The 23,283-nt window shown below is 42.3% G+C and overlaps 1 protein-coding gene across 15 annotated transcripts in view; it reads left to right on the forward strand.

Moving 5' to 3' along the window:
- Positions 1–1,159: 1,159 nt before the first annotated feature.
- The window catches only part of RBM47 (RNA binding motif protein 47), a 96,299-nt gene continuing 74,175 nt past the window's right edge, over positions 1,160–23,283 (forward strand). For 4 of the 15 annotated variants that reach the window (XR_015744185.1, XR_015744189.1, XM_087936781.1 and 1 more), the window contains exon 1: positions 4,451–4,606. The gene's annotated coding sequence lies outside the window, so the exon portion shown is untranslated. Of the gene's footprint in view, positions 1,522–4,412; positions 4,607–4,693; positions 4,886–8,067; positions 8,121–20,496; positions 20,889–23,283 lie in introns of those variants that run through there. The other 11 variants (XM_087936788.1, XM_087936794.1, XM_087936801.1 and 8 more) reach the window with 9 other exon arrangements.

The following is a 23,283-nucleotide window of genomic DNA, read 5'->3' on the forward strand; positions in this document are numbered from 1 at the left end:
TTCTTTTATTGGCCAAGTGTGATTGGACACTTAAGGAATTTCTCTTGGTGCAGATGCTCTCGGTGTACATAAAAGAAAAGATACATTCATCAAGCGTCAAGAATCATAAGGTACAACACTTAATAATAGTCATAGTATCTATATATAAAAGCAAAGTACCACTCACACATCATCACAAAATCTCCAGAACTGTAAAGCCTACAAAGTTGAAATTTGGCATGTATGTTCTTCTTGGCTTCCAGGTGCTCACTAAGAAAGAGTTTTTCAAAATGACCACCAGAGCATTTAGTATTTCCTATATTATTATTATTAACACGCTCTGATGCTAAGAAGTTCTACCTGAAAAGAAATCTCTTCCAAATCCAAAACACAAGCAGAGGAGAGGCGTTTCAGTTTTAGTTTCACAGCACCAAGCAGCTTTAGTACAGAACAATTGAGCTAAGCCACGCCCAGGCTACTTGCTGTCTCCTTCTTGCTCACACAGCAAATACTGCTTCAGTTTCCAAACAGCCCTCAACTCTCTCACACACTGATAGGACGCTAGCCAGATAAATACCAATGGATGCTGGTAAGCAGAGGCAGAATTTTCCCTCCTTATTTTCCTCCCCCAAAACTAAGCCCAATCACATAGTTTCATAGAGAAGCATGAGTATCGAGCTAGTATTTCATATTTTTGTGGTTGAGATCAGGTTGTCCTACAAACTACGAGAGAGAGAGAGAGAGAGAGAGAGAGTAGGAAACATGAACTGTAAGCTTTTCTGCACATCCTATTTTATGAACTTTCCAAATTTGAAAAGCAAAATTAATTGATCAGGTAGAGTCCATCAGTCAAAAGAAACATTGGGGTTAAAAATATGGATACATTATCACTCTATTCATCCACAAAGCTTGGAGTGCTCTTTACAAAATGCCAGATGCAATTGAAGCAAATCATTTAAATTTTGGTAAATCAAGCCAGCCATTCAAACACACACACACACACACACAAAACTGTCACATTTTTCCCCATTGCATAACAACACAAGCAGGACTCGCAACTTTCAAAACCAAAAACGAGAAAAATAAAAATAAATAAAAAAAAAACATTGGAAGCTGGAGGCTTCCTCTTTAAAGGTCTGTGGTATGTTTGAGTCACAAGGGCTGAAAAGCTTGGGTTGATCACATTAGTCTCAAAACAGGGGCTGGGTAGGTAACGCAGAATGGCTAAACTGAATGCAAGAGTTTTTCAGCTTGTTTTGGGTAGGGACTCTGCGTGGCGATGAGGTAGATTGAAAATAGCTTCTTCTTTTCTTTTCTTTTCTTTTCTTTTCTTCAATTTTATTTTATTTTTTTCAATTTTGCTTCCTTTTATTTTTGGTTCCAACCCCACCCCACCACCCCACCAAAGAAACCAGAAGTATGCCTGTGGGATGTGGAAAAAGGCTTTTTGTAAAACGATCATAGAAAGAAGTGAGGAATCAACTTTTCAGTCCAGACTGCACCTATTTTTCCTCCCAATCTGGAAGCCGTGCTACGATCTAGGTGAGTTCTTTTAGCCATCATTTCTCTTGGTGTTGTTTACAATGGTAGAAGTTGGAGATTGCCTGCTCCCTCTACCAAATGTAGGCTTGTGACTGGCTCATGAGTACTATTGGATTACCACTCGGTTGTTAATAAGTTTGGGATTGATTGCAGAGTTTTTTTGTTTTGTCTTTTTTAAAGATGGATTGCTTTGCAAAATTTAAACATGCACAAGGCTTTGGAAAGGAATTCAGAGAACTATAATCTGTTTGAAATTTGAATTCGTCGCTCTTGGGAAGAAGACGAGATTGTGTGTGGTTGAGTTGTCCAATTTTTTCCCCCCTCCACCGGTTCAGCTGTATTGTTTCTAACTTTTATCTTGAAAACTGCAGGCAGCCTTGATATCCCCCAGTTCTCCTTCTAGGGAACCTCCTTAAAAATAACTGTAGAAAGGTAGCTAAATGAGAGGCAAGGTCAGCCGCTTTCAGAATGTGTCTCTTTAATGCTGAATTTTATTGAAATTGCCCTACCCAGTCTGCCCTGAGTGCCCCATTTTGCATTGTTTTGGAATTAATTTCATTAAAAAAAAAAAAAAAATTCTGAGCATGCCCTGCCTGAAAACCTGCCAACGGAGAGTCATAAAGGCCAGAACAGCTAGTCTTCGACTTACAAAACAGTTCGTTTAGGGACCATTCGAAGCAGCGATGGGTGTTCAGCCGGTTCGGACCAGTTCTGGAGAACCAGTAGCGGAAATTTTGAGTACTTTGAAGAACCGGCAAATCCCTGCCTCTGACTGGCCCCGCCAACTCCATCTCTTCTCTGCCTCCGATTGAGTCCCAGCTGATTGACTGAGTCTCCTTTGGTTGCCCTGCACAGGAGAACAGAGCTGGAAAGCAGGTTAGTGGGGTGGGGAAGGAAGGGGGATTCTGCAGTATCCTTCCCCTGCCACGCCCACCATGCCATGCCCACCAAGCCATGCCACGCCCACAGAAGCAGCAGTAAAAAAAATTGAATCCCACCACTGCTTTGAAGGTACAACAGCACCAGAAAAAAAGTGACGTATGACCGTTTTCCACACTTACGACCAGGGCTGAGCTGCTGGGGGTTTACAGGGTTTCAGGAGAGCCCCTAAGCTAAGATTCTGTACAGTTTGGAGAACCCACCAAATCCCACTCCTGGCTGGCTCCGCCCACCCCACCCTGTCCCTCCCAGGAGTCCCCAGGATGCAGGTAAGTGCAGGATGTGCATGGCGGCTCAAGGAGGGTGAAAACGGGCCTCTTGGAAGTTCGGGACGGCCGGAAATAGGCCTGTTTCCAGCTTCCAGAGAGCTGTTTTCGCCCTCCCGGAGACTCGACAAAAGCCTCCGGAGTCCAGGGAGGGCAAAAACACCCCGCCCCCATGGTGCAGGAGGCTGAGTAGGCCACGCCCACCATGGCCACACCCGCCCAGCAACCAGGCAGAGAAGTCTTTGCTACCATTTTGGAAGCCCACCCCTGCTTACAATCGTGGCCACTGGCTGATATTGTGGTCGCGAAGTTAAGGATTAGCTGTCTTGGGGATTCATTTCATTCCTGAACCTTGAGTGCGCCCTGCCCCGGAAACCTGTCAAAGGAGAATCATAAATGCAAATAAGAGCCCTTTGCAGAGTAGAAATTAACACTTTGCACATGATGGATTTTTATGGCTAAGGGCAAATGTGGTAGAGAACTAGCCGAGATCAAGAATTAAGCTGGCGGCTGTTGATTTGTTGTGATCTTCTTGACAACAAAACGACAGCCCGGCTTATATTCCAAGACTTTTCAGAATTAAGCTAATCGTGGATTGTAATGAGAACAATCCACCCGTGCTGCTTTCCGCAGGGGTGGGAGCTTCATCCCTGGAGACTTTCCAGAAAAGACTGGACTGCCCTCGAGCAGAAATGGTGTAAGGCAGGGAAGGCGAACCTTTTTGTTATGGTGTGCCGAAAGTGCGTGCGTGCGCCAGCACCCACAATGCAGTGTGCTCCGCCCCCCGCGCATGCACACGCAACCCCTCCCCCCACGATCCCTTCACCTGCACTGTGCATGCATGCACCTCCCAGCTGATTTTCAGCCCATTTCAGGTCTTTTTCGGCCTCCCAGAGGCTCGAGGGAAGCCTCTGCAGCCTTTGGAGGCTAAAAAATGGGTCCGTTTTTTGGCCTCCAAAGGCTGCAGAGGCTTCCCTCGAGCCTCTGGGAGGGCGAAAAAGGCCTCCAATGGGCCTCAAACCAGCTGGGAGGCGCACGCATGCGCAGTGCAGGTAACTTTGGCTGGGGCTCGTGTGCCCGCACAAATGGCTCTGCGTGCCACCTGCAGCACGTGTACCATAGGTTTGTCACCACCAGTGTAGGGTCTCCTGCTTTGGGTGGGTGGGTGGGGGTTGGACTAGATGACCTGCAAGGTCCCTTCCGACTCCGTTATTTCGGTCCCACCCTTGGCTTTCTACAGTTTTTTATCTTCCTGCCCTGAAGCACCGAAGCAGATAAAAGTCAGCAAAGCAGTGGATTTTGGAACAAACAAATAACAAAATAAAAAGTCAGACCCAAATGGATATGAAATGGTGTAGGGTCTTCTGCTTGGGAGGGGTTGGACTAGATGACCTACAAGGTCCCTTCCAACTCTGTTAATCTAATCTATAAAGTGATATGTTGGTCTGGACAGGAGAGAATGAGAGGTGTGGAGCGGTGAGGCAGTTTCAGGGGGGTGGGAAGGGGGTTTCTAAAGTTTCTCCTCCTCTCTTCTCCAACTTCGTTTTTTTCTCCCCCTGCAGGAGAAAAAGGGGCCAAGGTGAGCGACCTTGCCGGGAGAACAAAAGGCTCCCGAGGGAGGGGAGGGGAAAGGGGGGTGGGTGGGAGGTTGAAATTTCAGCAGCTCAGATTTATGGGAGGGCCGTTGTGTGAAGTCAGTGCAAAAAATCTGGTTAGGTGAGTTTGAGAGCCCGGGAGTCAAACCTGGCTGGAGAAAGAGGGAGGAAGAGGAGGAGGAGGAAGAGAAGCGGTCCTTGCCCCCACCTCTGCCACCTTTTCTCCCTTTAGAGACCTCCTGCAAGCCGGCAGCGTTGCCTGTCGCTGTCCCGCTTTAAGCCCGGGTAAGAATTTTCTTTTTGGGCGGAGGGGGGACGGACGATGTAGGTCTCGGATCTTGGAAAAGGGAGAGTTGGGGTCCGGGCTGGCTCGCGCGTAATTGCGCTTTCTCCACTGCGCGGAAACTCCCAGGTGAGGTTGCCCTCGAGTGGCGCTGTGCGGAGGTGGCTCAGGGATCTTAACCCTTTCCCCTGGGCGTCCCTTTTCGGGGGGGTGTAGTGGGGGGCGGTGTCTTACCTTTGCTGCCTTCCTTCATTCCTGATTTCAAGACACCGCGGAGCAAGGTAAAACTTTTTGGAAAGTTGCGCTCTACGGAGTTTCTCCATCATCCAGGTCGGGGTGGTCGTTCCCAAAGTGCTTTCTTCTCTCTCTTCTCCCTCTTTCTCCTCTTCTTCCTCTTCTTCTTCTTCCCTTCTTCCTCTTCTTCTTCCCTTTCCTCTTCCTCTCCCCCTCCTCCTTCAGTCTAGGTTTGGCTTTTTGCCTATCCTATGGGATAGGCAAATCTGGATGTTTGATGGTGTTACAGATATTATTATTTTTATTCATTAAACATGAAATTCAGTCAATTCAACATTTAAAAATGTATCACAAATATCATTGACTGGCACTGATGGTTGATACGGGTTTTGCTGCTGGCATCCTAGGTATCAACCAAGATTATTATTGGTTAATCTTTAGTGAGATTCACAGCCTTTGGGTTTGCTCAAGTCCTAACCAAGGACCTAGGAACTGTTCAGGTAGGAACAGTTAGTGCCAAAGGATTTAAGATGTTCCAAGCAGGGTGTTTTTTAGTAGAATCAGGGTATTCAAGTCTGATAAATTCAGAATTTCCAAATAGCGAAGTAGCCCTTTAGGTTATTGCTCCAAGGGCTCCAATTACAATGGGGATCACACACAATTTCATTTTCCAAAGTCGCTCAACTTCAATATTTGTAAGTCCCGATACTTTGTGATTTTTTTTCTTGCTGTGCGTCTTCAATTCATGCATCACCAGGTATTGCAATGTCAGTGAACCAACCCTTTTTCTTCTCAACTATTGTTCTGTCAGGTGTGTTGTGGGCCAAGTGCCTGTTAGTCTGAATTCTGAAGTCCCACAAGATGATATTATTATTATTATTATTATTATTATTATTATTATTATTATTATTATTATTATTATTGATTTAATCTTCAATTCAATTCACAGTCTGGGACTATTATTGACCAGGGGACTTATTTTTCCTGCCAAACAGGAACAGAGAGTTAGTTGTTCCATCTTCTATATTTATTTATTTATTCCTCTGGAATGTGATTTGAATAGCTGTCCCCTTTTAAAGCAAAAAGAGAGAAAATTCATCTTTGGTTTCCCTATAAGATTCTTTGGGCAAGTTTGGATTGATTGGTTTATTTTTAGCAGGAAGCTTTCACCGGTTGATTTGTGCAGAGACCGTTTTTGAACCTGAAAGTGATTTGGGTTAGTCGCAACTTTGTATAAAATTGCTATTGCTATACTCCTAGGAGGAGGCAGTCTGATGCTTAATTATTTGGACAGGTTGCGAGTAGAAATGTGACTTCGTGCTCCTTTCCACTGGGATCCATCTTTCTCTTCTTGGCTAAACAATTTGCTTCTGTAATTTTCCACTTTAAAATGAAAATATTAATCCGAGAAGCTGAACAGAATTCTAAGAATTAATCCTCTCCCTTGGCTTATTGAGGGCATCCAGCTGATCTTAACTCTGAAAAGTTTTGAGCTTTGACGTTTCTTTCTGCAGTTTGCACCTGTGTCTTTCAAAACCAAGTGAGCATGTATGTTTGTTAGGAGGAGCCAAAAACATTGTCCTTCTCTTGCAAGGAAGATTTAACTTAATTTCTTTCCAGGGTAGTGTTCCTTAGCTCCGTGTTACCGGCTGCAGGTGTGTGTGTGTGAGAGAGAGAGAGATCACAAAGTTGTGTGTTCGTTTGGACATGAGCCGAAGTCTGGGGAAATCAACACAATGGATGCTTTGAAGGAGGAAATTAGAATAAGAGAAGAAATTGTCTGTTGGTTTTTTTTTTTTTTGTTTTTTTTTGTGGACTACGAGAGAGACAAAAACGTGTATTGGTTATAAGCCTAACACAAAAAAGGAAAAGTTCTGTTTTGTTTCCCTTCTGCACAAAGTACTGTGAGAAAAGTCTGTTTCTTTAAAGCTAATTAGCTTTAGACCATTTGAATATGTTTCTAATTTTATGGAAATCTCTTTAAACTCATGCTTCCTAACTTTAAGAGGGCACTGATTTTGTACCTGTCAACTAAGCAGAAATGGTTTCCTGAGTGGGGAAAAAATTAAAAAATGAAGCCAGGTGGTTGGATGGCGCTGTCCAAACTGCCTTACACAGGAGTAAATGCTGAAATTCAATCCTGGGGCAATGCTGATAGACACAGTTGGCAATTTCCCAAGTTGTAGCACTATATATATATATATATACAGGGTAATCCTTTTTGCATTTTGCACAGTCAGTAAATGAATTGGCATAAGTCGAGCACCAGCTGTACTTCTGACGTGGTTCTGGCTACACCTAGCCCTTGCCAAGGGGGGGCATTGGTCAAGACCTGATTAATATCTTTGCATAGATGGAATTTAAACAATGTTGGTGAGGCAATTCAACCCCGTTTGAATTGCAAAGGCAACAGACAAGCTTACAGAGTATACAGAAGTGGAAGGGACCGCGTAAGTCATCTAGTCCAACCCCCTGCCCAAGCAGGAGACCCCACACCATCTCTGACAGACAGTCTCTTCTGGAAATCTTCCAGGGATGAAGCTCCCACAACTTCCGAAGGCAACTTCTGTTCCATGCATTGATGGTTCTCACTGTCAGAAAGTTTCTTCTTATTTCCAGGTTGAATCTCTCCTTGATCAGTTTCCATCCATTGTTCCTTGTCTGGCCTTTGAGTGCTTTGGAAAATAGCTTGACACACACACACACACCCTCCTCTTTCTGGCAGCCCCTCAAATATTGGAAGACTGTTATCCTGCCTCCCCTGGTCCTTCTTTTCATAGGAAATACTAATGCTCCGATGGTCATTTTTAAAAATCTTTTCTTAGTGAGCACCTAGAAGCCAAGAGGAACATATGTACCAAATTTTAAGTTTGTGGACTTTACAGTTCTGGAGATTTTGTGATGATGCGTGAGGGGTATTTTGCTTTTATACAGATAGATTCTTATTCTTATAGTTCGGATCCCTAAGATCCTTGGTTCTTTGCAAATTTCTAAAATGAAATGCACAAGCCAAGCAAATAGTTGACAAGCAGCTTATCAGAATTCTTCTCATTCCCTCCACCCCCCCAGGATGGAATGGATGAACTATTAACCAGGGTTCCTAAATTATCCCAAGGTAAACTCGCCCCTGCTGTTCTCCTAATCCAGACATATGGATAGAGGAGATCACATTCTCTGCTGTTTTGCTTTTTTTAAGGCGGATCTTTATCTTTCACCCTTGTTTATGCAGGTAACATGTAAGAATTGGAACTGCATTGCTGGAGGCCGAAGACATTTTCCCAGGTTGGCCTAATCTGAGCTCACATCAGATGAGAACTATCTTGAATCTGTTCTTTTCCAGTTTTGCAAACTGCCTAGATCTTATTAATAGCATACTAAAGGTGACTTAAGAAAACCAGTTTGCTGTAAGAGGGAGGGAACTCAGTTCAGAAACAGGGAGGCTGAAAGTTTTACTTCTGCCTTAGGCACCCAGCCAGCTGGGTGACTTTGGGCCAGTCACTTTCTTTCAGCCCTAGGAAAGAGACAATGGCAAACCTTTTCTGAAAAACCTTGGCCAAGGGATTTGCGTGAGCTTTTTTCAAGAACTGAACACAATTGATAGGGGAAAGTGATTTAAGTTGTCAAACAGACCCCCTAGTTCTATATTGTACAGCTCCACCTCCTCCTCCTCTCGATTCTAGCACTGATGATGTTCCCTAGTTGGGTAATGGAAGTGTTATTAATTTTACAACTGCGGTGACTCACTTAACAAATGGAGCAGGAAAAGTCGTACAATGGGGCAAAACTCACTTAACAAATTTCTCACTTAGCAATATTTATATTATTGTTATTTATATATAGCGGTTTTCAAGATGGCTGCGCACATGGATGCTGCGGCTGGCCACTCAGTGTATGGTGTGTATGATTCTGTGTATGTTTTGGATCCTTTCCTTGATTAACTCCTGTGGGGCAAGGAGCATCTATAGTTGGCAAACCTTGTTACAAATTGGACTGAAATGTGAAAAGGTTATTATGGATGATTTTATACATTCTCATAATATACCGATAATTCTCAGTTATACCTGACCTGGGGTGCACACATTGCAGCCCTGGTCAAAAGGGCCCAGAAGAGATTATACTACCTGAGACTTCTCAGAAAACAACAACTGAATGAAAAATTGCTGGTGACCTTCTACCGCTACACCATAGGGAGCATTTTAACATACTACACCTCTGTATGGTTTTCCAATTGCATAGTGGAAGATAGGACAGCACTCCAGAGGGCGAACGTCATTGCCCAGAGGATCATGGGTTGCCCTCTCCCCTCTTTGGAAGAGCTTCATAGCTCCTGCTGCCTCAAGAAAGTTCAAAACATCCTTAAGGATCCATCTCATTGCCTTCTCTCAACAGTGGAAACAACATCAAATTCCATCAGAAGAAATGATTATTGAAAAGATCTCAAAATGTGCAGAAATGGATAAATTGACTTTGGCGCTAAAAAACAAAGACACTTCACTATACTACGATAGCTGGAATTGTTGGTATAATTGGATTGATCAAAGATAAATTATATATCATAAGGCATGAAGGAAAAGTATCAACCTATAATAACAAGGTAGCGATATAAGTTAAAAACAGGTGTGGTTATATGACACAAGTTAAGGTTATGAAAATGAAAGAAGATCTTGCAAACTGTTAAAATAAGAATACTTTTTACTTTGTAACCTCTTTCTTTCTTTTTTTCTTTCTTCCCCCTTTCTTTTTCTTTCTTTTCTCAAAATTCTTTCCCTCTCTTTCTCTCCTCTCTTCTTTCTTCTTTTTCTTTTGCTTATTTGTGTATGTATTGTGATTGGTTTTAATTGTAAAAATTAATAAACTATAAAAAAAGGATCCATCTCATCCTGGGCACCCCTTTTCTTGAACTATTACCATCTGGCAGATGGTACAGAATAATAAAAATAAGGACAACTAGGCTGTAAAACAGCTTTTATCCCAGGGTGGTAGCTCTTTTGAATTCTGCTGCATAGTGCAGTATAGGTGCAGTGTTGAGGGTTTTCGGTACAATGTGTGGAGGGTGAAGGATGTGTGTTTGTGTTTATTTTCATTGTCATGGTCATGATGTGCACTGAAGATGGTGTTTGATTTCATTTTATGAGGTGCAATAACAATAAAGTAAACTAATAATAACTAATGATATTTTGGGCTCCATTGCGATTGTAAGTTGAAGATTATCTGTATATCCACACCAGACCCCTCTTTGGAACTGAAAGGACCCTAACAATCTTGTTCATTTTTAAAATTATATATTTAAATATTTGTACCTGGTCCCCAAAATGATGCTGACTTTGGCTTAGTCAGATAGACCAATCTGACCAGCAGGGTTAACAAACCTTCTTGGGGTGTCTCTATAATAAACTGAAATCTAATTATCTGGTCCTAAGAAGACATTGCTTTCTAGAATTGTAAGGAGTCCAGAATTTGTCTGTCCTTTGATTTCTAGCCCCTGCAGAAATATTTTTTTGACTGATGGAGCAATTAATTCCAGAAAGGCTATTTGGAAATGCAACAATTTCTCAACTTCCCTCTGATAGTTAAGGTTAATCAATGCACTGTTTTAAAAATACAGAAGTTGTACTGTATATACCATTCGTACATAGGATTTCCTGCCTTCAAAAAGCTTAGCTGGTTTAAAATGAGTTTCATTCTTGGAGCTTTTGCAGATCCCAAACAATTTCTCCTAACTGGCTCTTACTATGTTAAGTTGGTGTTTCTCAAACTTAGCAACTTTAAAACCCGTGTGGACTTAAAACTCCCAGAATTCTGGGATGCTGGCTGGGGGAATTTTGGGAGTTGAAGTCCACAGGCCTTAAAGTTGCCAATTTTGACAAGCACGACACTGATTTAATATAAAACCTTTGATCTTTGCACTTGCTTGCAGAGCTACGATTCTAGGCAATCTATATATTCAAAACTGTAAAAGAAGAAAATAGGTTTTTTTTTTAATTGACTGTATTGTTTAATTGACTGTATAAATGGCTGGTAAGCACAGATTGTGGAATTAGCACACTGGGGAAGAAACTATAAGCATGGTTTGCAATTCCCAATGGCTGTGTTTACACATCACATCAAGGTCAAAACCAAACAGATGTGACAAGTGAGAGATGGATACAATTCAGGAAGTCTAGCTTGATTTGACATGGTGGCTCAGGGGCTAAGAGGCTGAGTTTGTCAATCAGAAAGGTCGGCAGTTCGGTGGTTTGAATCCCTAGCGCCGTGTCACGGAATGAGCTCCCATTCCTTGTCCCAGCTTCTGCCAACTTAGCAGTTCGAAAACATGTAAAAATGCAAGTAGAAAAATAGGGTAGGATACTTGGGTAGGAAGGGAACAGCGTTCCGTGCGCCTTTGGTGATTAGTCATGCCAGCCACATGACCACGGAGACATCTTTGGACAGCGCTGGCTCTTCGGCTTTGTAACAGAGATGAGCACCGCCCCTGAGAACCGGAAATGATTAGCATGTATGTGCAAGGGGAACCTTTAGCTTCAGCTTGATTTAGCTGATGACTTTGCAATGAGACTCCCCAGTAAAAACCAATTTTAAGATTGCAGCCATGAATAATAAGAAGAGGGGATTAAGAACTGAATTCAGAATAAATTGGGGAAATTTGGAAGAAAATAAATCAGCCTGGCTGAGAGGCCCCCCAAAATTCCACAGAACTGAAGTTGTTTTTAATTAACAATATAAAAGTACCATTGATTAACAAGATGATTAACCTCATGAAAAAGGCATGACAGTTGTGGCTTTTTCTTGGTCATTGTTGCTGGTTGGCATTTTGCAACCTCCAAATTTTTTTGCTTGCTTCATTCGTATTGTGACTTGGGATTTTGAGCACACACACACACAAAAAGCTTCATCATCCAATTGCATCTTGCAATTTGTTGTTATTTATCTTAGAATTGAACCTTAAATTCTAAGATAAGCTTAAATTCTAAGAAGCAAAATGATGGCAAACTTTTAACGGCTTTCCTGTTATGTAAACAAACAAAATCACAAAAGATGTTGGCATCTTAAAATGGATAACAAGGAAGTGTGGTTCCCTGGCACAGATAACTAGTGGAGTATTTTTTTTTTTTTTTTGTACAACAACACACAATTCCAGACTTCATTAAACCGGTAAGTCAAGCAGGGCTCTTTAAAATGGAGCCTGGTGTATGAATTGGATTCTGTGGTGTTTTTTTTAACAGATTAACAGATATTTTTTTAACAGATTAACAGATAATCAGAGTTGGAAGGGACCTTTAGGTCATCTAGTCCAACCCCTCCACCCACGCAGGAGACCCTACACCATTTCTGACAAATGGCAGTCCAATCTCTTCTTGAAAGTCTCAAGTGATGACGCTCGCACAACTTCCGAGTGAAACTTCTGTTCCATTGGTTGATGGTTTTCACTGTCAGAAAGTTTCTCCTTATTTCCAGACTGAATCACTCCTTGATCCATTTCCATCCATTATTCCTTGTCTTCAGGAGCTTTAGAATATAGCTTGACCCCCTCCTCCTCTCTGGGGTAGCCCTCGAATATTGGAGGGCTGTTCTCCTGTCTCCCCTGGTCCTTCTCTTCACTAGACTAGCCAGGCGCAGTTCCTGCAACCGTTCATTGCATGTTTCAGCCTCCAGTCCCCTAATCATCTTGGTTGCTCTTCTCTGCACTCTTTCTAGAGTCTCGACATCTTTTTTTATAGTACGGCGACCAAAACTGGATGCAGTACTCTAGGTGTGGTTCTACTAGGCTTTATAGAGTGGTATGAGTACCTCACTTGTTCTCGATTGTATCCCTCTGTTTAGGATTGCATTAGGTTTTTTTTTGGCTGTTGCTGGCTCCTATTTAGCTGATTGTCCACTAAGACTTCAAGTTCCCTTTTAATTTGTCTTTAAAAAAAATAATTGAAAACAAAAGTCCTGGCAAATGTGAACTTCCTTAATCTTACTCAGCCTCTGTTCTTTTCCAGGGTACACACAGTGGTGGGATTCAGCCAGTTTGCACCAATTTGGGAGAACCGGTTGCTAACTTTCTGAGAAGTTCAGTGAATTGATTGCTGGATGAAATCATTAGGGCAGAGAACTGGTTGTTAAATTATTTGAATCCCACCACTGGGTACATGCTGTATTTGGTCAATGTTGTGTCAACTCACAAAACATTCCTATGCCTGTTTTAGTAGTTGCCATTAAAATGGTGGGGGGGAGAAAATCTGGAAGAGCAGTGCCGCTGCTTGGAAGCGAAAGTACATTCCAACTCTTTATCTTTAAAAGATTGCAACGAAAATACCAGGGCTTTTGCTCACAAATATATTTAGTTGGAGAATGTGATTGATGACACCCAGCCTGTGAATGTGCTCAAGTGGAGAGTCTGGTTTATGAGACACCCAGGGAGGAGAGGGGAAACAGGGTCCTAGGTGACTGTAAATTATGTATGCCAGAGTTGGCTTCATACAGGGCAGTGCCAGTATGTCACCTTTAATAAATCCTCTGAAGTTTTTTTAAGTTTGGCTTGAAAAATCATGATTTAATTAAGGCGATTTCTGGAATCCTGACACGTGGTGTTGTTTTCATGTCTCCAAAAGCTTCTCGGCCTTCTCTTGAGGCGACAACTCTTGAGTTGGGTGGATTGCAGAAAAGCAAAGTGGAGTTCAACTTTAGGAGTAAATAGTCAGGAGGCCACCAGGAAGTTCTAGATCTGTAGGCTGGATCTGAAAGTTCAGTGTCATCCTAAGAGAGGCGGTTGAGCAACTATGCTGGTACTGAGCCATGAAAGTGTCGCCAGGAATTCAGGTTGATATGAAAGAGTTTCACTTCTGCCCTAGCATAGCCTTAGGATCTCTTGGTGGTCTCCCATCCAATTTAAAACAAAAAACAAAATTATTTGCTTTGCTTTTCTGCTGCCATTGTTGGGATTGTGTACATCCTAAGTATGGGTCAAATGTATTGCTAAATTGTGGATGAAAACTCCATCTTGGTTTGAATGAGTGTTTGGTTATAGACACATTGTTGTTGTTGTTAGTTGTGAAGTTGTGTCTGACCCATTGCAACCCCATGGACAACGTTCCTCCAGGCCTTCCTATCCTCCGCCATCTTCTGGAGTCCATTTAAGCTCACGCTGACTGCTTCAGGCACCTCAGTCTCTGCCGTCCCCTTCTTCTTTTGCCCTCCATCGTTCCCAGAATTCGACTCTTCTCCAGGGAGTCCTTCCTTCCTTCTCATGAGGTGGCCAAAGTCTTTGAGTTTCATCTTCAGGATCTGGCCTTCTCAAGAGCAGTCAGGGTTGATCTCCTCTAGGACTGACTGGTTGGATGGCCCTGCAGTCCAAGGGACTCGCAGGAATCTTCTTCAGCCCCAGAGTTCAAAGGCCTCCATTCTTTGGCGCTCAGCCTTCCTTATGGTCTAACTTTCCCAGCCATACATTGCAACTGGGGAAACCATAGCCTTGACTGTACTCACTTTTGTTGGCAGGAGGAGTTCTCTGCTTTTGAGTAGGCTGTCTAGATTTGCCATAGCTTTCCTCCCCAGGAGCAAGCATCCTTTGATTTCTTGGCTGCAGTCCCCATCTGCGGTGATCTTGGAGCTCAGGAAAATAAAATCTGTCACTCCCTCCATTTCTTCCCCATCTGTTTGCTGGGAATTGAGAGGGCCAGAGGCCATGATTTTAGTTTTCTTTTTTTTTCTTTTTTTAAATAATATTTTTATTGTTTTCTATTAATACGAACAATAATTACATTTTCGACAGTGTTTACATCGAAATACGTTATCTCATATTTCTATCAACTATTCTTACATATCTCCAATTATTATTATTATATATTATTATATATATATATATATATATATATATATATATATATATATATATTTGTTTTCTGAGGTTCTGTGGGTATTTGTATGTGGATCTTTGGTTGAACAACCAAAGATCATCGGTGATTATTATATACATATCTCTCATCAATAATTGTTAATACTTAACTTTATTCTACATATCTACATGTCTATGTATCACTATCTTGAATATTCTCCTATTTGATCATTCTGTTTCAATTTTTATCTCTATTTTGTAACCATTCGTACCATCTATGCCACACTGAGTAGTAATCGGATTCCTCTTTTTCCTTCATTTTAAGTGTGAGCATATCCATTTCTGCACGATCTGCAATTTTTTTGTAAAATTAATTCTTCTGTTGCGACTTTGGACTCTTTCCACATTTGCGCGTAAGCTATTGTGGCCACTGTAAGTATATGCAACATTATATATTGATCTTAGTTTTCTTAATGTTGAGTTTCAAGCCAACTTTTGTACTCTTCTCCTTCACCTGCATCAAGAGGCTCTTCAGTAAATAAGATAAGAATGGTAGATAAGGTGAGCATGAATTTGATTTAGGTCTGTAAAAAAGGATGTAACCTGGGACTAAGCCACTTTCCAAAAAGAAATTGTTTTGTGTTTTGGTTAGTTATGTTTGATTGAGAATTAATAAAACTTTGGAGGGAGAAACAATGAGAAATTTGGAAAAGATATGTACAAAGGATAATTTGGAATTATGTTGTATAAAAGAATGTCTTATTTGTTTTGTCAAAATCTACAAGTAGCCTTCAGAAAGGAGGTTTTGTGTTTCTATGTCTTATGTTTTGTTGGTCTCTTAAAAATTTTTTTGTGTGTTTATGCTTGATTGAGTTAATAAAACCTTGGAGGAATGTTAGAAGAGGATAATTGAGAATAAAAGATAGAAGAGAATAAAACAAGTCAGGGGAAAATATAAGCATAATGAATAAAAACATATAAAATAGATAAATATAGAAAAGAAATATAATTGAAGAAAAGTAAAGGGAGAAATAATGAGAAATTTGAAAGGATATGTATGTGTTTATAAGGAAATGTATCAAGTATAAAATAATGTTTATTTTCCCTGTTAAAATTTACAAATAACTTTCAGAAAAGAGGTTTTATGTTCTTATGTTTAATGTTTTGTTTGTCTTTAAAATCTAATAAAATTTGTTTTTTTTAAAAAAGAAGCTCTTCAGTTCCTCTTCACTTTCTGCCGTTAGAGTGGTATCCTCTGCATATCTGAGGTTGTTGATATTTCTCCTGGCAATCTTAATTCCAACTTGTGATTCATCTAGCTCCATCTTTTTAATGATGTGCTCTGCATATAAGGCAAGGCAACAGTATACAGCCTTGTCAAACTCCTTTGTTGTCTAAAACAAACCTGGGTGGCAGGTGATTTGATGCAATTTGGACTTGAGAGTCTACACTAAACGTTTCACGATTTGTTTCAGCCCATCTTTTGTGTATTGCTGGATTTTCCTCTATGCAAACCGTTGATCCATGAATCTTTCATTGGATGTAAAAAATGTAATCATTGCACTGCCAGTATGGAATCTGGTTAAATATTACCAGGATATAAGATTATGTCCTTTGTCCTTACATAATCGTGGTTTCTGCTGGGAATGGAGATGTATTTGCTGAGTAAACAGTACACAGAATAATTTAAAGCAGTGCTTTTCACCTTTAGCCAAGGTTAAAAGCTGGGGACTTCAATTCCCAGAATGCTAAAAGTATAGATGGCTGGGGAATTCTGGGAATTGAAATCTTTAAGTTGCCGTGGTTGAGGGACATTGGTACCATGCGCATAGAGTATGCATTTATTTATTCATTGTTTATGCCGACCCTCTCCCTTACACGATGACTCTGGGCAGTTATGAATCAATGCTATTTATTTCTTCAAAAAATGGTTGTTGTCATTCATGCAGAAAATAAATCCCAAAGCATTTTACAGCAGACACCCCAGTCCTATGCACATTTCTGAATGAAACTTGAATGGTAGAACGTTCTTTAAAAAGCAAGCATGGGGCGCGTTTCACAGCTGAGGGGAAAATAACCCCAAATGGCTTATTTCTTTTTTGTAATGCTGAAGTTTCTCACCATCTTTTGTGTTTCAGACTTTGGCAAAAGCAAATTCTCCGTGATTTCTTTTGTTACTCTCTTTGAGTAATTTTGTGCCTACAAGGAAAAAGGGGAGGAGGAGAGGGGGTGGAGGGGAGAGAGAGAGAGAGAGAAGAAAGAAAGAAAAAGAGAAAGAAGAAAGAAAGAAAGAAAGAAAGAAAGAAAGAAAGAAAGAAAGAAAGAAAGAAAGAAAGAAAGAAAGAAAGGGAGGGAGGGAGGAAAGAAAGAAGAAATAAGGAAGGAAGGAAGGAAGGAAGGAAGGAAGGAAGGAAGGAAGGAAGGAAGGAAGAAAGAAAGAAAGAAAGAAAGGAAAGGAAGGAAAGAAAGAAAGGGAGGGAGGAAAGAAAGAAGAAAAGGAAGGAGGGAAGGAAGGAAGGAGAAAGAAAGAAAGGAAAGGAAGGAAAGAAAGAAAGAAAGGGAGGAAAGAAAGAAGAAAAGGAAGGAGGGAAGGAGGGAAGGAAGGAAGGAGAAAGAAAGAAAGGAAAGGAAGGAAAGAAAGAAAGAAATAAGGAAGGAAGGAAGGAAGGAAAGAGAAAGAAAGGAAAGAGAAAGAAAGAAAGAAAGAAAGAAAGAAAGAAAGAAAGAAAGAAAGAAAGAAAGAAAGAAAGAAAGAAAGAAAGAGAAAATCTCCTTCTACACTTGTGGGTTTTTTTTTTCATTTTATGAATTACATCTACTTCGAACTAAGAGTCTCCTGCAGCAATCAAATGACTCTTTGTCCATTCCGAGCTGAAGGAGTTAAATAAAAAATTATTCTAATCTCTTTATCCTTGTCACACAGCTCTGTTATGCTGTAATACACCCAAGAATTTCTGAAGGCAAACACAAGGACAGGGAAATGCTTTCTCCTGGGTTTAAAAGGTGAAGAAATTTTTCACACACACACACACACACACACACACACACACACACACACACAGGCTTGTGCTAAAATATGGGGGCTATCTTGTTGTGTTTAAGCAGAAAAGGATGTTAGGTTATTGGAAACAGTGATTTGCCTATATGGAAACCAAAGCTTGACTTGATTTTCTTGTTGGAAACCAAAGTTTGCCATATAGGCAAACCTGCGTATACCTGTTTTGCATAAGGTCAAGAAGCCCACCTGCAAACAATATCCGGGTTTCTGAAGATTAAAAATGTGAGGTGCTCCTTTAAGAGAACTAGAACAGTTTCAAGGCTAGTAATCCTGAAAGAGAAAAGAACTTGTAGAAATAAATTAAATTTGTTCTTGTGCTGGTAACGAATGGATGGTGCTTGGGGACAATTCTTATGCCAGGTGTGTGCATAGCCAAAGTGACACATTGTGCAGAAATAATGCTCAAATGTAATATTTGCTGGACAGATTAAAAAGGCCATTTTTCTGGGCAACGTAATAGTAGTTGCAGGCACTGTGTAAAGAGAAAAAATGTAGATTATAACCCCAAAGGATATCGGTAGTCCTCATTTAGTGACTGCAACAGGTTCCCATGAAATGAACTTTCTGACTCCATTACTGTAAAGGACACAAATTGCTACCTCTGTTTCTGTTAAGTTATCTTATATAGTGTCCTGTGTTTAACCTGTTTTTCCCCCTGTTATTACTTAAATAAACTACAGTATCTCTTCCCTCCACATCCTAGCAGGTCCCCACAGAATGATAACTGGGAGTAACAAGCTCTGTGACCTTATTTAGTTGATTATAACCCTTCCTTTGACTGGCAGTGTCTGCCTGAAACTGACCAGACCTTAATCTGGTTTCATACCAAAGGCTTCTATTGTCCTAAATGGGGCTCCTTGGTCCTAAAGTTATTTTTTTTATATCATCTTCCTAATTGGGAAGAGCTAGTATCTGAGACAATTGAACGAAGATTATTTCATACATCGATGTGAGTACCTTAAAGGCCTTACAGGTAGTCCTTGACTTATGACCACAAAGGGGGCCCAACATTTCAGTCACTAAGCAAGATGTTTGTTGAGTGAATTTTGCTCCATTTTACAATCTTCCTTGCCACCGTTAAGTGAATCACCACCTAAATTAGTTTTTTAAAAAGGTTGCTATGTGAATCTGGTTTTCCCATTGAATTTGCTTGTCAGAAAAGACAATCCCCAGGACATTACAATGATCATAAGTGTGAGACAGTTCCCAAGGGTTCGAATGTTGATGGTCATAAGTGTGAAAAATGGTCATAATTCACTTTTTTCAGTACTTTTGTAATTTTAAAAGGTCACTAAATGAACTGTTATAGGACTCATATCTATCTATATCTATATCTATATATCTATATCTATATCTATATCCATATCCATATCTATATCTATTTATTTATTTTTTATTTTATTATTTTATTTATTTATTTGATTTGTCAATTGTTTACAAGATAATAAGTATAAGTGTATACATAGTTTTGAATACATGAAATGGGTACATATAAGTTTCACAGATTTTCACGAGTACAGGTATGCAGGTCTTGGCGTGTTCGGGTCTTTTCCCGTGTAAGATCTTACACGGGAAAAGACCCGAACACGCCAAGACCTGCATATATATCTCTATCTCTATCTCTATCTCTATCTCTATCTCTATCTCTATCTCTATCTCTATCTCTATCTCTATCTCTATCTCTATCTATCTATCTATCTATCTATCTATCTATTTTGCCTATCTATTTTGCCAGATTCCATACTGACAGTGTGATAATTATTATAATATACAGTACATATACATATACATATACATATACATATACATATACATATACATATACATATACATATACATATACATGGTATTCAGCATGTATGTATGTATGTATGTATGTGTTTTCTTAAGTTTTCGCAGGTACTTACATGTATGGTATTCAGCTTTGTTTGGGTATTTTCCCACGTCATTGTAGTTGTGCTTTTAAAGTTGGTATTCATCTGGCTAGCACCCTGTCAGTATGCGAGACAGTTGAGGGCTGTTTGGAAACTGAAACCATATTTGCTGTGTGAGCAAGAAGGAGACAGCAAGGAGCCTTAGCTCAACTGTTCTGTGCTAAAGCTGCTTGGTGCTAAGAAACTGAAACTGAAACTAAAACCGAAACTGCTCTCCTTAACAACAGTTCGCAAATTTCTTGCCTAGCAACATTAATTTGAGGCTCAACTGCAGTCGTAAGTCGAGGACTCCCTGTATACAAGCCAGTTCTATGTAAACAGAGAGCAAACCCTACTCCCTTCTTGCACTGATGATGTTACCTAGTTGGGTCGTGAAACATCTGCAAGAAAACCACCCAGCTCAGAGAGCACCAAGGACCCCACAGACTTTCTCCTTTCTCTCTGCAAACCACACTCCCTTCTAGTACTGATGATGTTACCTAGTTGGGTCGTGAAACATCTGTGAGAAAACCACCCAGCTCGGAGAGCACCAAGGACTCCATAGTCCTTCTCCTTCTCTCTGCAAACCACACGCCCTTCTCGTACTGATGATGTTACCTAGCTGGGTCATGAAACGTCTGCAAGAAAACCACCCAGCTCAGAGAGCACCAAGGATCCCCCTCAGACCTCAATTTGTGTGCTTTAAACTTCTGCACACATACACAGAGTCCTCTCCCCTATTTTGCATACATACGTACACAAAAGCCCATTGCCCATAGGTAAAATACGCAATGGACACCCCAGTTCCCCCTTTCCTCATAATATTCACTTTAGAGCTACTGTTTTAGTTACTTGGAGTCCTGGATCTTTCAGGGCATAGTAAGCGTGCATTGCAACATTCCTCTTCAGCTCTTCCTTGTTCGCTCTTAAGCTCGAAATATTTTACAGATCCATTTGATTTCAAAAGACGCTTGTGGGTTGCTGTTGTAAAACTGGAGATTTTTTTTTCAAGCAGTTATTCAGAGCATGGGTGGGGACAGGGCTAACCGAGAGAAGGAAGTGTCTCTAGATGCAATACAGAACTCTTAAATTCTGGCTCTGAATTGCCATATGGTTCCATTTCAGTTCGGGGGTTTATTTATTTTTATTTAGCTATTTAGAAAATGACTTGTTTGAGGTGTTGTTTTTTTTAAATGGTCGCTTGCCACTTGCAACGTTCCGGTGTCCAAGAAACCGAACCGGCTGTGTTCCTGAAGTGGGTAAGATAAGACAAGAAAAATCAACCTTTTGTAAGGTTGTGACCTGCTGTGGAACACCGTAGACTTTTGAACTGTAATTCTTGAATGCAGGGGTTTGCGGTGCGTGACAGGGGTGAGGCTGCTACCGGTTCACACCAGTTCAGGCGAACCGGGTGTTAATCTGACATCTGGTTTGCCGAACTGGTAGTTGCAATGACTGGCTGGCCCCACCCACTCCACCCCTCCTCTCCTGTGGAGGAGTCTCCACACAGCCTGTTTTGGATCCCAAGTAAGTCCACAGAGGATGATAGGGCCTCCTGGAGGCTCTGGAAGGCCAGAAACGAGAAAAAGCTCCGGAGCCTAGAAGGCTCTCGCCTGCCATGGTGCAGGAGGCTGACTAGTCAGAGGTCGCCAACCTTTCAGACCTCAGGGACCACCAAACTCATAATTTTAAATCCCGTGGATCACTAATATGAATTTTGACTGACAGTGGCTTGCTGACGTTGGTGGGGAAGTCGTTCCCCTATTCCAGAGCTGCGGGAGTCACAGGACTGGTCATCCCAGAGCAGCTGCTCTTCCACCCGGGTGCACCGACCTGCCATGGACCAGAGGAGCTGCTCCAGGATGACTAAAGGGCCAGTCCTGTAACTTCTGCAGCTCTGGAATAGGGGAACGACTTTCCCACCAACATCAGCAAGCCACTCCGGGGTGGATTTCCCTCCCTTGCCATTGGTCTTACCTTCCAGTTCTGGCTCGCCTGGCTCTACTCAAGGTAAGGTTTGCGCTCGGCCAAAGGGTGGGGGCCAGTGGGTGGGCGGGCCATGTGGGCGGTTCAGCCTTGTGTTCCCGTGTAGCCTGGATTAATTGCTTTGGGGGGACATTTCTCTGCAGACCACCAAAATTTTCTCGTGGACCATCAGTGGTCTGTGGCCCATGGGTTGACGACCACTGGACTAGGGACATACCCACCATGGCCATGCCCACCCAGCAACTGGGCAGAGAACTGGTTGCTAAATTTTTTGAGGCCCACCCCTCAATTTTACATGGAGAGCACACTTTTTACCAGCAACACCTCTGTTAAGTTTGGGAAAAGAGAGGCTGAACCAGAGCATGAGTGCAACAATACTTTATTATAACAATAAAGGGCTGACCGTGCTTGCCACGCCTGGAACTGGCTCGCAGCGATCAGCAACAGGTTGGACCCCGCAGCCTGCTTTTATAGCTGGCTGCTGGGGAGAACCAACCAATGGGTGAAGGGGAGAACGCCCCCGCAAAGTGAATGGACCTGAGTGAGAACTCCTAGAGTCCTCAGGACATAACACCCCTTCCCCCCAGATGCGAACACGCATAGTCTTTGAGGTAGGCAGGAGGTTTATGTTGGCGCCCGGAATGGCGCAGCTCTGGAACATTGACTGTCCGTTCAGAGTCTGTCTGGGAAGGCAGAGCCGGGTAAGTGTCACCAACGTGCCCCTCGGTTCGGGCAGGCCCGGGACTCGTAGGGTTGGTCACTGGGGACGTGCTCCCGTAGACTGGATCGGGCTGGTCCACCGTCTGGGCGCCGCTGTCCGTGTTCGGGCTATCTGGAATGACTGTTGGTGTGCACTGGTCGCCGGGAAGGATGTGGATGTGGGGTTGATGCTGAGACCTCCCGTCGCTTTGTGATTCTGGGCCCCTGCTAGTGTGGGTGCTGAGGCGCCTACGCAGCTGGTCCAGGTGCCTTCTCCAGACCCGGCCGTCCTCCAGTCTGACCCGATACGACCTTGGTCCGGTGATGGCCACGATCTCGCACGGTATCCACAGGGGGTCTCCCGCGAAGTTCCTCGCGAATACTGGCTCCTGTAAGATAAAATGTCTAACCCCCGATGTGGAAGCGAGGGGAGAGTCAGGGCAGTATTGTGGGTGAAGTCTGTCCAATACAGTCCTCAGACGCCTGCCCATCAGGAGCTCAGCTGGGGACTTGTTGGTGACTGAACATGGCGTTGAATGCTGGCTCATCAGGAAACGCGAGAGTTTGTGGTGCCAGTCATCCTTGTTGAACCTAGCCAGGGCTTCTTTAGTGGTCCTGACGGCCCTTTCAGCCAATCCGTTACTGGCAGGATGAAATGGGGCTGTGAAAATGTGGCGGATACCCAGGTTGGCAGCGAAACGGCTGAACTCGGTTGATGCGAACTGTGGGCCATTGTCGGAGACAATGGAGTCGGGTAGCCCGTGTGTAACAAACAGGCGTGTTAATACGTTGGTGATTGCTTGTGTGGTGGTCGTGGATAGCTGTGCAACGTCAATCCATTTAGAATAGGCGTCCACGACCACTAGGAACATCTTCCCATGCAAAGGGCCGGCCAGGTCGATGTGAATTCTGGACCACGGAGCGCTGGCGCTCTCCCATTTAGTAGGGGTGGCAATAGGAGGAGCAGGA

Source organism: Pseudonaja textilis, chromosome 6 (genome assembly GCF_049901715.1).
Source record: "Pseudonaja textilis isolate UNSWEBS1 chromosome 6, rPseTex1.2, whole genome shotgun sequence".
Classification (NCBI taxonomy): Eukaryota; Metazoa; Chordata; class Lepidosauria; order Squamata; family Elapidae; genus Pseudonaja; species Pseudonaja textilis.